Below are 20075 nucleotides of genomic sequence, written 5' to 3' on the forward strand. Positions count from 1 at the left end.
CTCCCGACCTCGTGATCCGCCCGCCTCGGCCTCCCAAAGTGCTGGGATTACAGGCGTGAGCCACTGCGCCCGGCCTCCTTACAGTATTCTTAATGAGATTTCACAATATAGAAGAAGACAGGATATAAAAAGTGTAAGTAATACTCAATTAGAAAATCTTTCCTATATATCACCCTGAGAAGATAGTGACCTCACCTTGACTGACCTTTTCCTGCCATTTATATCCCAGCACATTTTTCACCCTTTCTCTGTCTCTGTCTTATTTCCACTTGTCAAGCAAAAAGCAACCTTCTCCAGAAATACTTTTTAACCTCTGACCTCTCCCTTCCAACTCTAGTTGTACTTCATCGCACTCCCTGCAGGTTGGGTAAGTGTGGTAATCCTAATATTCCATAAGATGCTGCGCATATCTTTATCATTGAATAATTTATCCCCTATTGTTAGCATTTTCTTTTTTTGTTTTTTTGAGATGGAGACTCACTCTGCTGCCCAGGCTGGAGTGCAGTGGCACAATCTCAGCTCACTGCAACCTCCTCCTCCTGGGTTCAAGAGATTTTCCTGCCTCAGACTCTCAAGTAGCTGGGGTTACAGGTGCCTGCCACCATGCCTGGCTAATTTTTGTATTTTTAATAGAGACGAAGTTTTGCCATGTTGACCAGGCTGGTCTTGAACTCCTGACTGCAAGTGAACCGCCCGCCTTGGCCTACCAAAGTGCTGGGATTATAGGCATGAGCCACCACGCTCAGCCAGGATTTTCTTTTTATCAATTTTTCTGTCTTCAAATTTCATAAAAGCCAGGATTATGTCTGATACTGATGGGGTTCAGGAAATGCTCTCCCAAAAAACATGACACTGTGACATACTGAATATTTTAAGCTAAAGAAATCTGAGAAACAGCATGTGCGGGAAGCTTAGCCATGAATCTAGGATGTGTAGAAAGAAAGATATTTTTTTCTTCCCTATAATATATAGTAGATGCTGTGGTGTAGTAATAAATATTTGATCTTTACCCCTAGTTACTGGTACTGAAGCCTAAAAACCCTGGAATTTACTGTCTCTTATGCTAAACAGATGACTTATGGGGTGGGGAGAGCTAGACAGCATCATCATGGGTCTGCTCTGCAGAAAAACCAACCACATGATTAGGGAGTTAGAGCTTTCAGTCCTACTCCCTGACATCCAGAGAGGGGAAAGGGGCTGAACACTGAGTTCAATTGCTAATGGCCAATTGTCTTAGTCCCTATTCTGCTGCTATAACAGAATGGCACAGAATGGGTAGTTTATAAATAATAGCAGTTTATTTTGCTCACAGTTCTGGAGGCTGGGAAGTCCAAGAGCATGGCACTGGCATCTTGTGACGGCCTCCATGCTCCATCATAACAGGATGGAAGGGCAAGGGAGTGCCCAAGATAAAGAGAGGATATCTGTCAAATCCATCTCTTGATCAGGAGCCTACTCCCAAGATAACAAACCCACTTCCCAGGTAAGTGCATTAATCCCTTCATAAGGGTGGAGCCCTTGTGGCCTAATCATATCTTCAAGGCTGCACCTCTTAATACTGTTACAATGGCAACATCAAGTTTCAACATGATTTTTGGAAGGGACATTCAAACCACAGCACCAGTTTTCATCAAGCATGCCTATGTAATTAAACCCCCATAAAAACCACTAAATTATGGGATTTGTAGAGTTTCCAAGTTGGTAAACAGATCCATGTGCTGAGAGGGTAGCACACCCTGACTCCAAGGGGACAGAGGCTCCTGTGCTCAGGATCCTATTACACATTGCCTTATATACCTTACCAACTGGATGCTCATTTGTTATCTGTTACAATAAACTGTTAAGTACAGCACTTTCCTGAGCTCAATGAGTCATTCTAGCAAATAACTGAAACTGAAGGGGGTTGTGGGAACCTCTGATTAGTTTCAGCCTGTCAGAACTGTGAGTAACTGAGAGACCCTATTGGTGGCTGGCATCTGAAGTGGGGACAGTATTATGGGACTGAGACCTTAAACTGTGGGGTCTACAATAACTTTGAACAGTTACTGTCAGAATGGAATTAAATTGTTGAGACAAAGTTGGTGCTGAATAATTGGAGAATTTGTTTTTGGAAAAGCACACACAATACTCAATACACTTATTTTGGATAAATCAATAAATAAGTGAAAGTGAACAATAAACAGAAGATATATTAAACTACTCATATATTTTATTATTATTATGCATAGGCATGTTTGTAACACTTTTTAGAGCTAGATTTTTGCTGTTCTTGCAATTCATTTGTATTGAATTTTTCCATATAGATAGTGCTTGCTTTTATATTTTACAATTATTTTAACATAAGTACAACGCTTTTAAACTATTATGTTCAAGTTTAAAAAGACTTAAGCCAACATCCATTACCAAAACCAAAACAAAAACAAAAATCAGATTCTCCTTTATGAAACACAGAGATTAGCATGAATGTACCTGCCTCTCTCTTAATATTATTTAACCTAAGCAACATGAGAATGAGGATTGTGTTTAATTGGAATTTTCTTTTCCAGAGATTAACAGGGTGCTTAGAACATGAGAAGTGCTCACTACCTGCTGGAAAATAAAAAGAAATATTATGAGGGCAAAATATCAAAAAGAGGACCAGAAAGTGGGAAAGGAGATAGTTTTCTAGAAAACTGAAAAAGGACTAAAAAATTAGGGGTGGGGTATAACTGAATTGGGCCAAAGATTATAAGCGACCTTGAAGAAAGTAATTTCAGATAAAATAGCATGAAAAGTTAAATTTTGGATTATTTTGGCCAGAATTGCCAAAATAATCTTGAAAAGGAAGAATAAAGTTGGAAGGCTCACACTTTCTGATTTCAATTTACTGCAAAGCTACAGTAATCAAAGCAGAGTAGCATGGCTTAATGCTAGACCTTTAGATCAACAGAATAGAATTGAGATTCAAGAAACAAACCCTTGCTTACATGTATAGTCAAATGATATTTGACAAGGGTGCCAAAACAATTCAATGGGGAAAGAATATCTTTTCAACAAAAGGTGCTGGAACAACTGAATATCCACATGTAAGAGAAGGAAACTGGACCCCTACCTCACACCATACACAAAAAGGAACTAAGAATGAATCAATGACCCAAACATAAGAGCTAAACACGTAAAATTCCTGGAAGAAAATAAAGGTGTAAATCTTCTTGACCTTGGATTAGGCAATGTTTACTTAGATATGGCATCAAAAGCACAAGCAATCAAAGGAAAAATAGATAACATGGACTTTTGTCCTTCAAAGGACACTATTAAGAAAGTGAAAAGACAACTTACAGAATGGGAGAAAATATTTGTATATCATATATCTGAAGACAGTTGTATCCAAAATATATTTTTAAAAAACTCTTATAACTACTCAATAATTAAAAACAACACAGCCAGGCACAGGTGGCTCACATCCATAATCCTAGCACTTTGGGAGGACAAGGTAGGTAGATCGCTTGAGCCCAAGAGTTCAAGACCAGCCTGGGCAACATGGCAAAATCCCTTATCTACAAAAAAATATAAAAATTGGCTGGGTGTGTTGGCATGTGCCCATAGTCCTAGCTACTCGGGTGGCTGAGGGGGAGGATCCCTAGAGCCTGGGAGGTTGAGCCTACAGTGAGCCATGATGCGCCACTGCACTCTACCCAGGATGACACAGTGAGACCCAGACTCTTGACAGATGGAGAGACTGACACACACACACACACACACACACACACACACAGCACAATTTTAAAAGGGGCAAAGGGTTTGAATAGACATTTTATCAAAAGAAGATACACAAATGGCCAATAAGCATAAGAAAAGATGCTCAATATCATTAGTCATCAGAGAAATGCAAATCAAAACCACAATGAGATGGCACTTCACACTCACCAGAATAGCTAAAAAACAAACAAACAAACAAAACAAAACAAAAAAAACCTAATAAGTGTTTGTAAGGATGTGAGGAAACTGGAACCCTTACACAATGCCAGTGGGATTGCAAAACATTGCAGCCACTTTAGAAAACATTTTGGCAGCTCCTCAGTAAGTTAAACAGAATTATGTCACCCAGCAATTCCATTCCTAGTTATATACACAAGAGAACTACAAACATATGTCCATAAAAAAACCTACATGTATGTAGGTTTTGTACATGAATGTTCACAGCAGCATTATTCATAATTATTCAAGTGTTCATCAAATAATAAATGGATAAACAAAATATGACACACTCATACAATGAAATATTATTTGGTAAGAAAATGAAATGAAGGCTGGGCGCGGTGGCTCACGCCTGTAATCCTGGCACTTTGGGAGGCTGAGGCAGGTGGATCACGAGGTCAAAAGTTCGAGATCAGCCTAACCCCATCTCTATTAAAAATACAAAAATTAGCCAGGCATGGTGGCACGCGCCTGTAATCCCAGCTACTCAGGAAGCTGAGGCAGAAGAATCGCTTGAATCCAGGAGGTGGAGGCTGCAGTGAGCCGAGATCCTACCACTGCATTCCAGCCTGGGTAACACAGCAAGACTCCATCTCAAAAAAAAAAAAGAAAAGAAAAGAAAGAAAAAAGAAAATAAAATGAAGTTGTAATACATGCTGCAACAAGGATGAACTTGGAAAGCATTATGTTACATGACAGAAGCCAGTCACAAAAAACCATATATTGTATAATTCCACTTACATGCAATGTCCACCGTAGGCAAATCCATAGAGAGAGAAAGTAGGATAGTGGGTAATGGGAGTTGGGGGAACAGGAAATGGAGAGTGACTCCACAGGGAGTCCTATGCTTCTACGCTCAGGACCCTTTTGGACCTTCCCTCATTCATACCAGGGTTACTCCAGCCTGGGCGACAGAGCAACACTCTGCCTCCCAAAGAAAAAAAACCATGCAGAAAGGGAGAGTAGATAGCCCGAAAGAGGTTAAAATATACTGGATAAAAAATAGAAGTGAAGTCAATTCAACAGGCATGTATCAAGGGCTTACCATATTCTAGACACAGAGTTATACAGAGTTATAACATTAGGGATATAAAGGTAAATGGAGGAATTCATTAAGTTGAGAAGGCTTAACAAACCTTTGCCTCCAAACAAGTCAACACCCAAATGATCCAAATGAAATTACAACTGCTTTTAAGGTTGGACCACAGTATTTGCCACTACTTAATTACTGAACCTCTCTAAGATTCCTAATCTGTAAAGTGAGGAATGGAGACCCTAGATCACTCACTTCTAAAATTTGAAGAGTCAAAACAATGTTGGCAGACTAGAAATTGGAATAATAGGTCAAAATCCACAAAAAGCATGATTATATGTACTTCATTAACATGATTATAAACTCTTGAAGTGATACTAGTATGTACTCAAGAATAGCATTTTCAAAAGATAAAAATTTTAACATGATTGAATATGAAATCTCCAAAAATACATTCTTAGAAAAATCTAAGAATCTATATGTTTTCCTTCATTCATTTTAGACTACATGAAGTTTGGAGGACAGAAAGCTCAATTCTACAAACAGCAGCCTAAAATGCTAGGACCAAAATTCACATACATTAGTAAAATATCTTTCCTTTAAGATTTAGCAACTTAAATAATTTCTGAGAAACAAACAGCTTCACAACATTACTAAGAATATAAATTAGCTCCACAATGTTATTTAAAAGGTCAACTAAACCTAGCTGCTCTTACTAAGAATCAGTAAGGGAAATCTGAATTTAATTTCTAGATTTACTATACACTAGCTATGTAATCTTGGGCAAGTTACTGAGTCACATCTCAGTTTCCTCAACTGTAAGTAGAACAAATATACCCACCTAAAAGAATTCTTGTGAGGATTACACAGATAAATATATGGAAAGCTCTAACAACATAACATCAATGTGGTCAAAAGATGTTGACAGATAATTTACAGAAAAAAATAAAAGAGATCAGTCTGGTCAACAAGTGAGACCCCGTCTTTACAAAAAATAAAAACGAACAAATAAATAAGAAAGAAATAAAGGTGACCGATACATGAAAATAAACTAAATCTTGCAGAGAAATGCAAATTTGAACAAATTTGAGTTATCATTATGCACCAATCAGATTATCAAAGGTTTAAAAAAAAAAAAAAAAGAACCCAGAATTGGTAGTTTTAGAGTGAGTGTAAATTGATACCACCACTCTGAAAGGCAGTTCAGTAACAAGTATAAAAGTTTTGGCCGGGCATGGTGGCTCACACCTGTAATCCTAGGACTTTGGGAGGCTGAGGCAGGTGGATCACGAGGTCGGGAGTTCGAGACCAGCCTGGCTAACATGGTGAAACCCCGTCTCTACTAAAAATAGAAAAAATTAGCCGGGCATGGTGGCGAAAGCCTGTAATCCCAGCTACTTGGGAGGCTGAGGCAGGAAAATCGCTTGAACCCAGGAGGCAGAGGTTGCGGTGAGCCGAGATCACGCCACTGCACTCCAGCCTGGGCTACAGAGTGAGACTGTGTCTCAAAAAAAAAAAAAAAAAAAAGGAAAGTGTGGCCAGGCATGGTGGCTCACACCTGTATTCTCAGCCCTTTGGGAGAACAAGGTTGGAAGACTACTTGAGCCCAGGAGTTCAAGAGCAGCCTAGGCAACACAGTGAGACCCTCATTTCTCCAAAAAATTTTAAAAATTAGTTGGGTGCAGTGGTGCATGCCTCTAGTCCCAGCTACTCGGAAGGCTGAGGCAGGAGGATCACTTGAACCCCGGGGGTCAAGGCTGCAGTGAGCCATGATGGCACCACTGCACTCCATCCTAGGTGACAGAGTGAGATCCTATCTCTAAAACAAATTTACTTAAAAAATAACATGTTCCAAAACATATTATTGATTAAAAAGGAAAATTACAAACCAGTAGAGTATGACCTTATTTTTATAAATGTGTGTGTATATGTATAGGGAAGAGCATTTACCACGTTAAAGAGGTTAGCTCCAAATAGTAGAATTTTAAGTGATTTAACTGTCTTTAAAAAATTCTTTCTGCATTAGTTACACTTTCTGTAAGTATGCATTACCTTTATAATCAGAAAAAAACTATTTTGATTTCTTTAAATAAATTTGAAAAACAAAGAACTAAAAGAGGATACCAGTTCTTGGTCCAATGATTGTTTTCACTACACAAAATGATCTGCTTGATCCAAGCAAATGTTCAGTTAGGGAGGAAAAATACTTTAAATGTGCCCTAAGATTAGAGAAACCTGACAGCCTAGGGAAAGATGAAAAATAATAACAATTATGTGACAAGACTCAAGAATCTCTCTATCTTAAAACATATCTGCTTCAGTTTAGATTGACCAAAGTCCTTTTATACACCACAAGAAATAAAAGTAGGTACCTTAATGAGGAGAAAGGCTAAAGAAATAGCTAAGAAACTTACTAAACACACTGAAACTTATAATACTGCTTTTCAAGCTATTCTTAAAGTAATTAAAAGAATTATTCAACATGAGAACTGCTTCATTTATGTTAGAGGACTTAAGTAATTTAAAGAAAGCTACATCAAACTGTCTGAAACCTCACTTGTTTTCACTTGTCATTAATTACCTACCAAGATATCACCTGCTGACAAAAAGAAAAACCTAAAGACATAGAAACTTTAACTTTCCCTAGTATGAACACATGAAAACTGTTCTTTTCCCTTATAAAAACTCTAGTGCTTAGCTTTCTTATTTGAATTCAGGAAAGAGTACTAAATGAAGACAAAAATTCAAAGCAAAAGGAACAACACTGAACAACAGAGTCAAGAAACAGACTGTGGTTTCAATTTTCTACTAACTCTTAATTTTATAAGTAAAACAAGAAGATTGACAAGAGCTTCAAATACTTTTAATGGAGGATCAGTGATACAATACACTCTTTGAAAAATTCACAGTTCATGAAAAAAAGAAAAGTTCTATGGTAAAATAAGTTCAGAAAATTGTGCACACCCTTTGCCCTTTTTGGAGATCCATAATGCAGAACAGAAAATACTTCTGTATAACCCAATGTTTCCCAAAATGAGAGACAAACAAAATGTCCCTCAACAAAGGAATGATTTAAAAATGCTTACATTAGACAGATCAACGAGACAAAAAGTTAACAAGGATATCCAGGAATTGAACTCAGCTCTGCACCAAGCAGACCTAATAGACATCTACAGAACTCTCCACCCCAAATCAACAGAATATACATTCTTCTCAGCAACACATAGCACTTATTCCAAAATTGACCACACAGTTGGAAGTAAAGCACTCCTCAGCAAATGTAAAAGAACAGAAATTTTAACAACTGTCTCTAGGACCACAGTGCAATCAAACTCGGAATCAGGATTAAGAAACTCACTCAAAACCGCTTAACTACATGGAAACCAAACAACCTGCTCCTCAATGACTACTGGGTACATAACGAAATGAAGGCAGAAATAAAGATGTTCTTTGAAACCAATGAGAAAAAAGACACAACATACCACCACCTCTGGGACACATTTAAACCAGTGTGTAGAGGGAAATTTATAGCACTAAATGCCCATGAGAAAGCAGGAAAGATCTAAAATTGACACCCTAACGTCACAATTAAAAGAACTACATAAGCAACAGCAAACAAATTCAAAAGCTAGCAGAAGACAACAAATAACTAAGATCAGAGCAGAACTGAAGGAGACAGAGACACAAAAAAAACCTTCAAAAAATCAATGAATCCAGCAGCTGGTTTTTTGAAAACATCAACAAAACTGATAGATCACTAGCAAGACTAATAAAGAAGAAAAGAGAGAAGAATCAAATAGACGCAATAAAAAATGACAAAGGGGGTATCACCACCGATCCCACAGAAATACAAACTACCATCAGAGAATACTATAAACACCTCTAGGCAAATAAACAAGAAAATCTAGAAGAAATGGATAAATTCCTGGACACATACACCCTCCCAAGACTAAACCAGGAAGAAGTTGAATCCCTGAATAGATCAATAACAAGCTCTGAAATTGAGGCAATAATTAATAGCCTACCAACGAAAACAAGTCCAGGACCAGGCGGATTCACAACCGAATTCTACCAGAGGTACAAAGAGGACCTGGTACCATTCCTTCTGAAACTATTCCAATCAATGGAAAAAGAGGGAATCCTCCCTAACTCATTTTAATGCCAACATCATCCTGATACCAAAGCCTGGCAGAGACACAACAAAAAAAAGGTAATTTTAGACCAATATCCCTGATGAACATCGATGCAAAAATCCTCAATAAAATACTGGCAAACCGAATCCAGCAGCAAAAGCTTATCCAACACGATCACGTTGGCTTCATCCCTGGGATGCAAGGCTGGTTCAACATACACAAATCAATAAATGTAATCCACCATATAAACAGAACCAAAGACAAAAACCACATGATTTTATCAATAGATGCAGAAAAGGCCTTCAACAAAATTTAACAGCCCTTCATGCTAAAACCTCTCAATAAATTAGGTATTGATGGGATGTATCTCAAAATAATAAGAGATATTTATGACAAACCCACAGCCAATATCATACCGAATGGGCAAAAACTGGAAGCATTCCCTTTGAAAACTGGCACAAGGCAGGGATGCCCTCTCTCACCACTCCTATTCAACATAGTGTTGGAAGTTCTGGCCAGGGCAATCAGGCAGGAGAAAGAAATAAAGGGTATTCAATAAGGAAAAGGGGAAGTCAAATTGTCCCTGTTTGCAGATGACATGATTTTTTATTTAGAAAACCCCATCGTCTCAGCCCAAAATCTCCTTAAGCTGATAAGCAACTTCAGCAAAGTCTCAGGATATAAAATCAATGTGCAAAAATCACAAGCATTCCTATATACCAATAATAGAGAAACAGCCAAATCATGAGTGAACTCCCATTCACAATTGCTTCAAAGAGAATAAAATACCTAGGAATCCAACTTACAAGGGATGTGAAGGACCTCTTCAAGGAGAACTACAAACCACTGATCAAGGAAATAAAAGATGACACAAACAAATGGAAGAACATTCCATGCTCATGGATAGGAAGAACCAATATCGTGAAAATGGCCATACTGCCCAAGGTAATTTATAGATTCAATACCATCCCCATCAAGCTACCAATGACTTTCTTCAGAGAACTGGAAAAAACTACTTTAAAGTTCATATGGAACCAAAAAAGAGTTCGCATTGCCAAGACAATCCTAAGCCAAAAGAACAAAGCTGGAGGCATCACACTATCTGACTTCAAACTATACTGCAAGGCTACAGTAACCAAAACAGCATGGCTACAGTAACCAAAACAGACATAGAGAACAATGGAACAGAACAGAGGCCTCAGAAATAATACCACACATCTACAACCATCTGATCTTTGACAAACCTGACAAAAACAACAAATGGGGAAAGGATTCCCTATTTAATAAATGGTGTTGGGAAAACTGGCTAGCCATATGCAGAAAGCTGAAACTGGATCCCTTCCTCACACCTTATACAAAAATTAATTCAAGATGGATTAAAGACTTAAATGTCAGACCTAAAATCATAAAAATCCTAGAAGAAAACCTAGACAATACCATTCAGGACATAGGCATGGGCAAAGACTTCATGACTAAAACACCAAAAGCAATGGCAACAAAAGCCAAAATTGACAAATGGGATCTAATTAAACTAAAGAGCTTCTGCACAGTAAAAGAAACTACCATCAGAGTGAACAGGCAACCTACAGAATGGGAGAAAATTTTTATGATCTACCCATCTGACAAAGGGCTAATATCCAGAATCTACAAATAACTTAAATTTACAAGAAAAAAAAAATCAAACAACCCCATCAAAAAGTGGACAAAGGATACGAACAGACACTTCTCAAAAGAAGACATTTCTGCAGCCAACAGACACATGAAAAAATGCTCATCATCACTGGCCATCAGAGAAATGCAAATCAAAACCACAATGAGATACCATCTCATGCCAGTTAGAATGGCGATCATTAAAAAGTCAGGAAACAACAGGCGCTGGAGAGGATGTGGAGAAATAGGAACACTTTTACACTGTTGGTGGGACTGTAAACTAGTTCAACCATTGTGGAAGACAGTGTGGTGATTCCTCAAGGATCTAGAACTAGAAATACCATTTGACCCAGCTGTCCCATTACTGGGTATACACCCAAAGGATTATAAATCATGCTGCTATAAAGACACATGCACACGTATGTTTATTGCGGCACTATTCACAATAGCAAAGAATTGGAAACAACCCAAATGTCCATCAATGATAGACTGGATAAAGAAAATGTGGCACATATACACCATGGAATACTATGCAGCCATAAAAAAGGATGAGTTCATGTCCTTTGTAGGGATATGGATGAAGCTGGAAACCATCATTCTGAGCAAACTATCACAAGGACAGAAAACCAAACACCGCATGTTCTCACTCACAGGTGCGAATTGAACAATGAGAACATTTGGACACAGAGTCAGGAACATCACACACTAGGGCCTGTCGTGGGGTGGGGGGAGGGGGGAGGGATAGCATTAGGAGATATACCTAATGTAAATTACAAGTTAATGGGTGCAGCACACTAACATGGCACATGTGTACATATGTAACAAACCTGCACGTTGTGCACATGTACCCTAGAACTTAAAGTATAATAAAAAAAATGCTTACACATCACTGTATAATCCTTTTAAAGAAAACGTATTTATATATATTCACATGGCAGACTTCTGTGACATAGGTAGAACATATAATCAAACTGCAGAATGCATATTTAATTAGATTTTAAAAAATAAGTATATATATTCATGTGCATATTAAAAAGGTCTGACAGAATGTACAGCAAACCATTTTAAAGTAATTCTGGAAATTGCAATCAGCAGGGCCAAAGGGAATATATTTACTTTATGAATGGACAGATTTGAGTTTCTCCGGTAAGAATATATCATTTCGTAATACAAATAAGTAGCCAACAGAAAACATAAATGCACTGGGTAAGTTCACATACTTTTTTTTTGAGACTCTGTAGCTCAGGCTGGAGTGCAGTGTGTGATCACGGCTCACTGCAGCTTCAGCCTCCCAGGTTCAAGCTCAGCCTCCGGAGTAGCTGGGACAACAGGCCAGCACTACAACGTCTAAATAATTTTTGCATTTTTTTAAGAGATGGGGTCCCACTATGTTGCCCAGGCTGGTCTTGAACTCCTGGACTCCAGTGATCAGCCCACCTCAGCCTCCCAAAGTGCTGGGATTACAGGTGTAAGCCACTGGGCCTGGGTGTTCATATTATTTAAAATAAATCTTTTCACAACAAAAATCTATTGGCTCTTTTATTAATATGAAATTTAACACATTTCTTCTAACACAATGTATCTCCAGGTTACTGAATTAAAGACTTCCTAAGATATTCACTGAAGCGTTACCTATAAAAATATACACTGGGAACACTTAAATGCTTATAATAATCAATAGTTAAGTAAATGACTAAATATCAACCCAAGAGAATTTTTCAATTTGCCTATTTTGTTTATGAATTGCCTACAGTTTTATAAGGATTTTGAAAGCTAACTCAACAAAAAATAATGTGTATAATTATGTAGAATACATAGCAATACAAAATACTTATACATATAAGTAAAAAAAATTCCAATGCATATTTGTGTTATTTTACCTGTAAAAAATATGAAATATATTCTTTTTTCTTTTCTATTTTTTTTTTTGTTGAGATGGAGTCTCACTCTTGTTGCCCAGGCTGGAGTACAATGGCACGATCTCAGCTCACTGCAACCTCTGCCTCCCAGGTTCAAGTGATTCTTCTGCCTAAGCCTCCCAAGTAGCTGGGATTACAGGTGCCAGCCACCACACCCAGCTAATTTTTGTATTTTTAGTAGAGACAGGGTTTCGCCACGTTGGCCAGGCTGATCTAGAGCTCCTGAGCTCAGGTGATCTGCCTGCCTCAGCCTCCCAAAGTGCTGGGATTACAGGTGTGAGCCACCACATCCAGCTATGAAGTATATTCTTTCATAAATTGAGCAAACATCACGCAAGTCATGTATGTTTACCACTTATGAAACAGACTGCAGGAGTCACAGCACTTGCCAATCAAGAAGCTTACAGTCAAGTGGAACAAACATAAGTAAATCAATTATTATAGTACAATGGCATTCATTCATTCCATAAAAACGTATGTAGTGCCTACTGTGTACCAGATATTGTCTAGATGCTACTCATTTGTGAACAAAAAGAAAAAAAAATTCTTGCCTTCTTCATGGGGAGAGACAGATAACAAAAATATAAATAAAAAAACATTTATAGCATATTTGAAGGCCATAAATATATGGGGTGGAAATAAAGCAGAAAAAGAGAGAGTACAGGGCAGACGGTTTATTTTTGTTAGTGTTAAGGTAAAGAGTCATGTGGAAGTGTACATTTGAGCAATGGTTTGAAAGATGTTAAGAACAAGTCATAAGGTTATTTGAAGGAATAGCAAATACAAATAGCTTGAGGGAAGAATGTGTCTGATAAGTATACAAGAAACAACAAGAAGGTTAGTGTAGCTGGCCCAGAGTGAAGAAGAAGAAATGTATTAAGAAATAGGAGAGAGGTAAAATGCTGCGAGGAAGATCATGTAGTGTAGGGTCTTGTAAAGACTCTTGCACTGTAAGATCATTGTAAAGTCATGGTGGGGTGTGAACACAGGAGGGATGTAATCTGATTTAGGGTTTTTTTTTTTGAGACGGAGTCTTGCTTTATTGCCAGGCTGGAATGCAGCAGCATGATCTCGACTCACTGCATCCTCCATGTCCCAGGTTCAAGCGATTCTCCTGCCTTAGCCTCCCGAGTAGCTGGGACTACAAGCATGCGCCACCACACCGGGCTAATTTTTGTATTTTTAGCAGAGACGCGGTTTCACCATGTTGGCCAAGATGGTCTCCATCTCTTGACCTCATGATCCTCCCCACTCGGCCTCCCAAAGTGCTGGGATTACAGGCGTAAGCCACTGTGCCCAGCCTGATTTAAGTTTTAGGAGGATCACTTTGATTGCTATGTTGATAATAGACTCTTGGGAGTAGAAGCAGAAGCCATTTAGAAGGCTACTACAAATATCCAAGAAATGATTGTAACCTGGGCCATAGAACACTGAAGGTGATGAAAAGTGGTGAGAATTCAAATATATTTTCAAAGTAGTCAACACAATTTGTTGACGCCTTGTAAGTGGGATATGAGAGGAGTTAAGATACAGAAAAGAATTGTCAAGAATGTAGACAAGAAAGGAGTCAAGGATGACAGGACATGGTTTAGATCTGTGTCCTCACCAAATCTCATGCTGAAATGTAATCTCCAGTATTAAAAGTGGAGCCTGGTGGGAGGTGATTGGATCATAGGGGTGGACTTCTCATGAATGGCTTAGAACCATACACTTGGTATTGTTCTTGCAATAGTGAGTTCTTGGGAGATCTAGTCATTTAAAAGTGTATAGAACCTGGCCCTCTCTCGCTTGCTCCTGCTTTTCACCATGTGATGTGCCTTCTCCCCCTTCGCCTGCTGTCATGATTGGGAGCTTCCTGAAACCTCCCCTGCGGCAGATGCCACTATACTTCCTGTACAGCCTGCAGAACCATGAGCCACTTAAACCTCTTTTCTTATAATTACCCAGTCTCAAGTATTTCTTTAAAACAGTGCAAGAGCAGACTAATAAAATAGCGTTTTCTTGGTATGTGCAATAAGAATGAGTTGTCACTAAGATGGGGAAGACTGTTACAGGGATAGACTTGGAGTGGTAAAGTCAAACTTTTGACACTGAACATGTTAAATTTAAGATGCCTCGTCAGTGTGCAGGTAGAGAAGTCAAGAAGACAAGAAGACAATTGGCTGTAAGAGTAAAGTGGCTTGCTCCACTTCAAAGAATGTGATAGGAAACTTCTATTTTAGGGATATAGTTGCAAAAAACACAATGATTTACAATTAGGGGATCCATCTTCACAGATAAAATATTGTCTGGCCCTCAACAGACACATAAAAAAATATGGCAAATGAATGTGAAAACTGTATTAAATGTTTACATTTATATGCATATGTATTTTTTATGATTTCCTGTTTTGACCTTTTTGATTAAATGAATAGCTATCAAATCCAACTGGATTGGATAAGAAGTCTGTTGCTGTACATTTTGCAAATAATGGTTAAAAGCTATTTTTAAATATGTTAAGTATTCATACTAGAAATATTCTAAATATAATGGTTAACAGACTTCTACTTTCTCCTTAATTGTCTATTTCTGATACCCAGAATTATTTAATAAAACCAGTTAGGTATTTCCTACGTGTTAGTTTTATAACTGTAATATAGTGATGCCTTCATTCAATGACTAGGACTTTGTCCCTATGCTAAATGGCGCCAGCCAAACTGCTTTCAAGTTTTTCAGTTTCCTCTCTTATTAGAAGGCTTGTCAGCTGTGACCTGCTTGCTGCCTAAATGCTTACTTAAAGCTAATCTTTTCAACTTTATTGGCTTAAATAAATGATTTTTTTCTTTACATGTCTACTTATGCCAAATTTTTGGCAAAAGTCACCTTTACATTGCTAACTCAGAAACTTTAAGTATGAGTAAGGCAGATTTCATACTCAGAATCTGAATGTACAAGTCAGTCATTTTATATGTGCTTAGAAGATTATTGTTTTTACACTATTTTACAACATCAGCTTTAACTTTAAAATTTTGCGTTAAACCTAAGAACCCATTGCTATTTACTATTAATTTATTGATAATCTATACATTGTGGTAATGATATTACAATTATAATTTTTTACATCTGACACAGCAAAAAAGAATTTGCGAGGATCTCAAGACTAAAAGTTATTACTTAACCCTTGAAAATGTCTGTTTTATTTTGTGACCCAAACAGTTTTGTTTTGATTTTTTGTAGGGAAAGTGCTAGGCTATATATACAAACCTGCTGAACAAAAATAAATAAATAATCTACACAGAATTCAGAATTTTTCTTATAAATTACTACTAACCTTGCTACCAAGCTACCTTAAAAGTGTTACCAATTTTCAGTTGAACCAGTTTATCAACTTCAGGCTTCTAAGTTTCTTACTGAAGAAAAAAAAATTTAAGGAAGACCAATAATTATTACCTTTGTTCTGTATATACTGATATAAATGAATTATTTATCTTGAACATTAAAAGACTTAAATCCTAGCACTTTGGGAGGCTGAGGCAGGAGGACTGCTTGAGACTAGGAGTTCAAGAACAACCTGAGCAACAAAATGAGATCCTGTCCCTACTTAAAAATAATATAAAACATTTTTTAAAAACTAAAGAATAACTAAAAACATATTGAAAAATTAAAATTATTCCATATAGAATATACTTAGGCTTGCATAATATAAACTCTAAAACTAAAAAATAAATTGATGTATAAAAGCTAAAATTTAGATTTTCCACTTACAGTTTGATCCTACAAGATCTTACAAGTCTGAAGAGTTCACTACCTAAGAAATAACATTTCTCTCCTCCCTCGAGTACATCTTCCAGAATGCCAATAGACATACCTTCCTAAAACCTAAACTTCACTAAACCTAATCATGTCTCTTCCCCTTTTTAACAACTTAATGTAAAAATGGGGGAAAAAAGCTTTAATAATATCCTATCACCTGCAACTTTTTTTTTTTTTTTTTTTTGAGACGGAGTATCGCTCTGTACCCCAGGCTGGAGTGCAGTGGCGCAATCTCGGCTCACTGCAAGCTCCACCTCCCGGGTTCACGCCATTCTCCTGCCTCAGCCTCCTGAGTAGCTGGGACTACAGGCGCCTGCCACCACGCCTGGCTAATTTTTTTTGTATTTTTAGTAGAGATGGGGTTTCACCGTGTTAGCCAGGACGGTCTCGATCTCCTGACCTCGTGATCTGCCCACCTCAGCCTCCCAAAGTGCTGGGATTACAGGCATGAGCCACCACGCTCGACGCAACTTTCTTAATTGCCTATCTAAACCTCACCTTCCAATGTTATTTGCTAGCACTTCCTGCAATACCTGAACTTTAAGCCTGCCTGGCCTTTCCCACTTTTTACATCTGGACATACTTCAATTCACTCATCAAAAATTCACTGAAATCTAAACTTTTTAACCAGCTAATATTTACTGACTAAATTACCAAGTTTAAGGCCCAGTGCTGTGTTGTAAATATGTAACTCTTAAGATGCAGTCCTTGCCCTCAAAGTTTAACAATCTGGTGAAATTCTCCCTAAAACCTTACCCCCCTCAGAGCTACCTTTTACATTAAATCTAATTCTCCAGATGTACTTATCATACTATATAGTAATTATTTACATGACTGTTTTCCCCTACTAGTCTGCGAACAGAAAGAAAAGTAACCGCGTTATTCATCTCTGTAGTTCCAGCACCTAGCAAAATGAATTACCAATAGTAGTTGCTCAATGCTGCAATGAATTGTATACAATATATCAAGAGCAAAAACAAAAAATAACAAAAAAAGGCCAGGAGCAGTGGGTAATGCCTGTAATACCAACACTTTGGGAGGCCAGTGTGAGCGTACCGCTTGAGCCCTGGAGTGTTAAGATCAGCCTGGGCAACATAGTTGAGACCCAGTCTCTACTAAAAATTACACAAATTAGCCGAACACGGTGGCATGTGTCTGTAGTCCCAGCTACTCGGGAGGCTAAGGCAGAAGGATAGCTGGAGGCTAAGGCAGAAGGGTAGCTTGAGTCTAGAGTTTGAGGCTGCAGTGAGCTACGATTGTACCACTGCACTTCAGCGATTGTACCATTGCACTTAGCCTGGGTGACAGACCAAGACCCTGGATCAAAAGAAAAAAAAAAAAACCCCTGCTTGCCAAATGAAACAAAATGTGACAACACCTTACCATTATATAACCATATTTAAATGAGCCTTCATTTTAATCTACAATATAAGATATATTTATGAATTAATAGTGAATCATCTCAACCAACAATAACTCCAAAATAGGCTGGGTGTAGTGGTTCATGCCTGTAATCTCAACACTTTGGGAGGCCAAGGTGAGAGAATCACTTGAGCCCAGGAGTTGGAGGCTGCAGTGGGCTATGATTGGTCACTGCACTCCAGCCTAGGCAACAGAGTAAGATCTACACACACACACACACACACACACACACACACACACACACACACACACACACACACACACACCCCTCTTAAATATGACCATAGTCCATTATTTCCCCAATGAAGACAATTCTTCACTGGGGAGGGTCCATCCCAAACTTTGCAGATGTTTAGCACTGCTGGCCCTGCAGACTCAATGTCAATAGCTCGGTTTAGTCATTATGACAAACCAAAACATACAACACACTGAAAATGCTCCCTAGGTGAATAAGCAGCCCCTGAGGTGAGAACCACTGCTTAGCTTTGTGGCTCTTTTTGACTTTATTTACAAATAAATCATATATTCCATAGAGAATACTCGCCATGCATCTCTAAAAAAAAAACAAAATGTAAGTAAAATTAAAATTGTAGTATGAAATTATTTCCTCAAATACTGGGAACACATTTTATATAGTCAGCCACTCTACCTTAGGGAGATATACATAAGCAAAAAGACTAAAGGCAGGCTGAAGCAGTAAGGACGAGAAAGAAAATATGGCATCTAAGGTCTACATGCAGATGCCAGAATTAAACAAATTTCTTCAAAAGTAGGATATTCAAGATGATCTTTTAAAATGTGGGAAGAAATCATAAAGAATCTAACTTTTATTAAGAGAATGAGAAAAATTTGCTAACTACTAATATTTAACACATGGATGAAGACTGCTGCCACTCATAGGATTGAATATTAGGCTTTTTATGGCAAGCTACCTGGCAGGAAGAGTGTGAATTCCACATTGTAGAGGAGCTCACAGTGGTATCCTTACTCACACTGCTCAGAATCATAATTTATGGGTCTACAATGAAGTAGATTTATAAATTATACCATTCTAAGCCAACTTTCATAAAAAATGAGGGGGCTTTAAAAAGATTCCTTCCAAAAAAAAACATAGATTAAACATAATACTAGTTAACAGAATCACAAGAAATAACACGAAGTGCCAAAGCTGATGCTTTTGCTGCTAGTTATCAGCCACACTGTGAGGAAAAAATGATGATCTCAGCCAAAAAAATAACTATAAATTTAAGAAGAAACTATTTGAGTTACAGTATTTATTATTGTTAACAATCGCCTTAGTTTCTAATTCACTTTGAGAAACTGCTAATAAGAATATAAAGCATTCACAATTAGCAAAATATCTTAAGACACTGTTTATATAATCTTTATCTCATCCTATTTCATTTATATTTATTGGTGTATATCTGACACAAAATACTAGAATATTAGTAAATGTATATAATCCATAAACAAATATACATATGCTGGTGATCCATGCTCCAAAACATTTTTACTGATTGGAAACACAAAATAGTTCTAAGACCATCAATATATAAGACAGGAGTCTAAAATAATGTAGTCTAAGAAGAATTTCCCAAACCTTTAAGTCAACCAGATTTAAGGATACCCAGCAAGGCTGGGCCCGATGGTTCACGCCTGTGATCCCAGCACTTTGGCAGGCCGAGGCAGGCAGATCATTTGAGATCAGGAGTTTGAGACCAGCCTGGCCAATGTGGTGAAACCCCATCTCTACTAAAAATACAAAAATTAGCCAGGCATGCTGGCAGGCACCTGTAACCGCAGCTACTTGGGAGGCTAAGGCAGGAGAATTGCTTGAACCTGGGAGGCAGAGGCTGCAGTGAGCCAAGATCATGCCACTGTACTCCAGCCTGGGCAACAAGAGCAAGACTCCATCTCAAAAAAAAAAAAAAAAAAAAAAAAACCAGCAAGAACTGGCTATTGTTAATCTTCCACTCAAAAAAAAAAAAAAAAAGTAAAAATGCCTCAAAAATAGGCCAGGTGCAGTGGCTCACGCCTGTAATCCTAGCACTTTGGGAGGCCAAGGTGGGTGGATCACCTGAGGTCAAGACTTCAAGGCCAGCCTGGCCAGCATGGTGAAACCCCCGTCTCTACTAAAAATACAAAAAATTAGCCAGGCGTGGTAGTGGG

General features: G+C 38.0%; 1 protein-coding gene across 13 annotated transcripts in view; it reads right to left on the bottom strand.

Annotated features, from left to right (window-relative positions):
* The window catches only part of BAZ2B (bromodomain adjacent to zinc finger domain 2B), a 403884-nt gene that overhangs the window by 262146 nt on the left and 121663 nt on the right, over nucleotides 1-20075 (bottom strand). The window lies entirely within an intron of this gene.

Source organism: Gorilla gorilla, chromosome 11 (genome assembly GCF_029281585.2).
Source record: "Gorilla gorilla gorilla isolate KB3781 chromosome 11, NHGRI_mGorGor1-v2.1_pri, whole genome shotgun sequence".
In the NCBI taxonomy this organism is placed as follows: domain Eukaryota; kingdom Metazoa; phylum Chordata; class Mammalia; order Primates; family Hominidae; genus Gorilla; species Gorilla gorilla.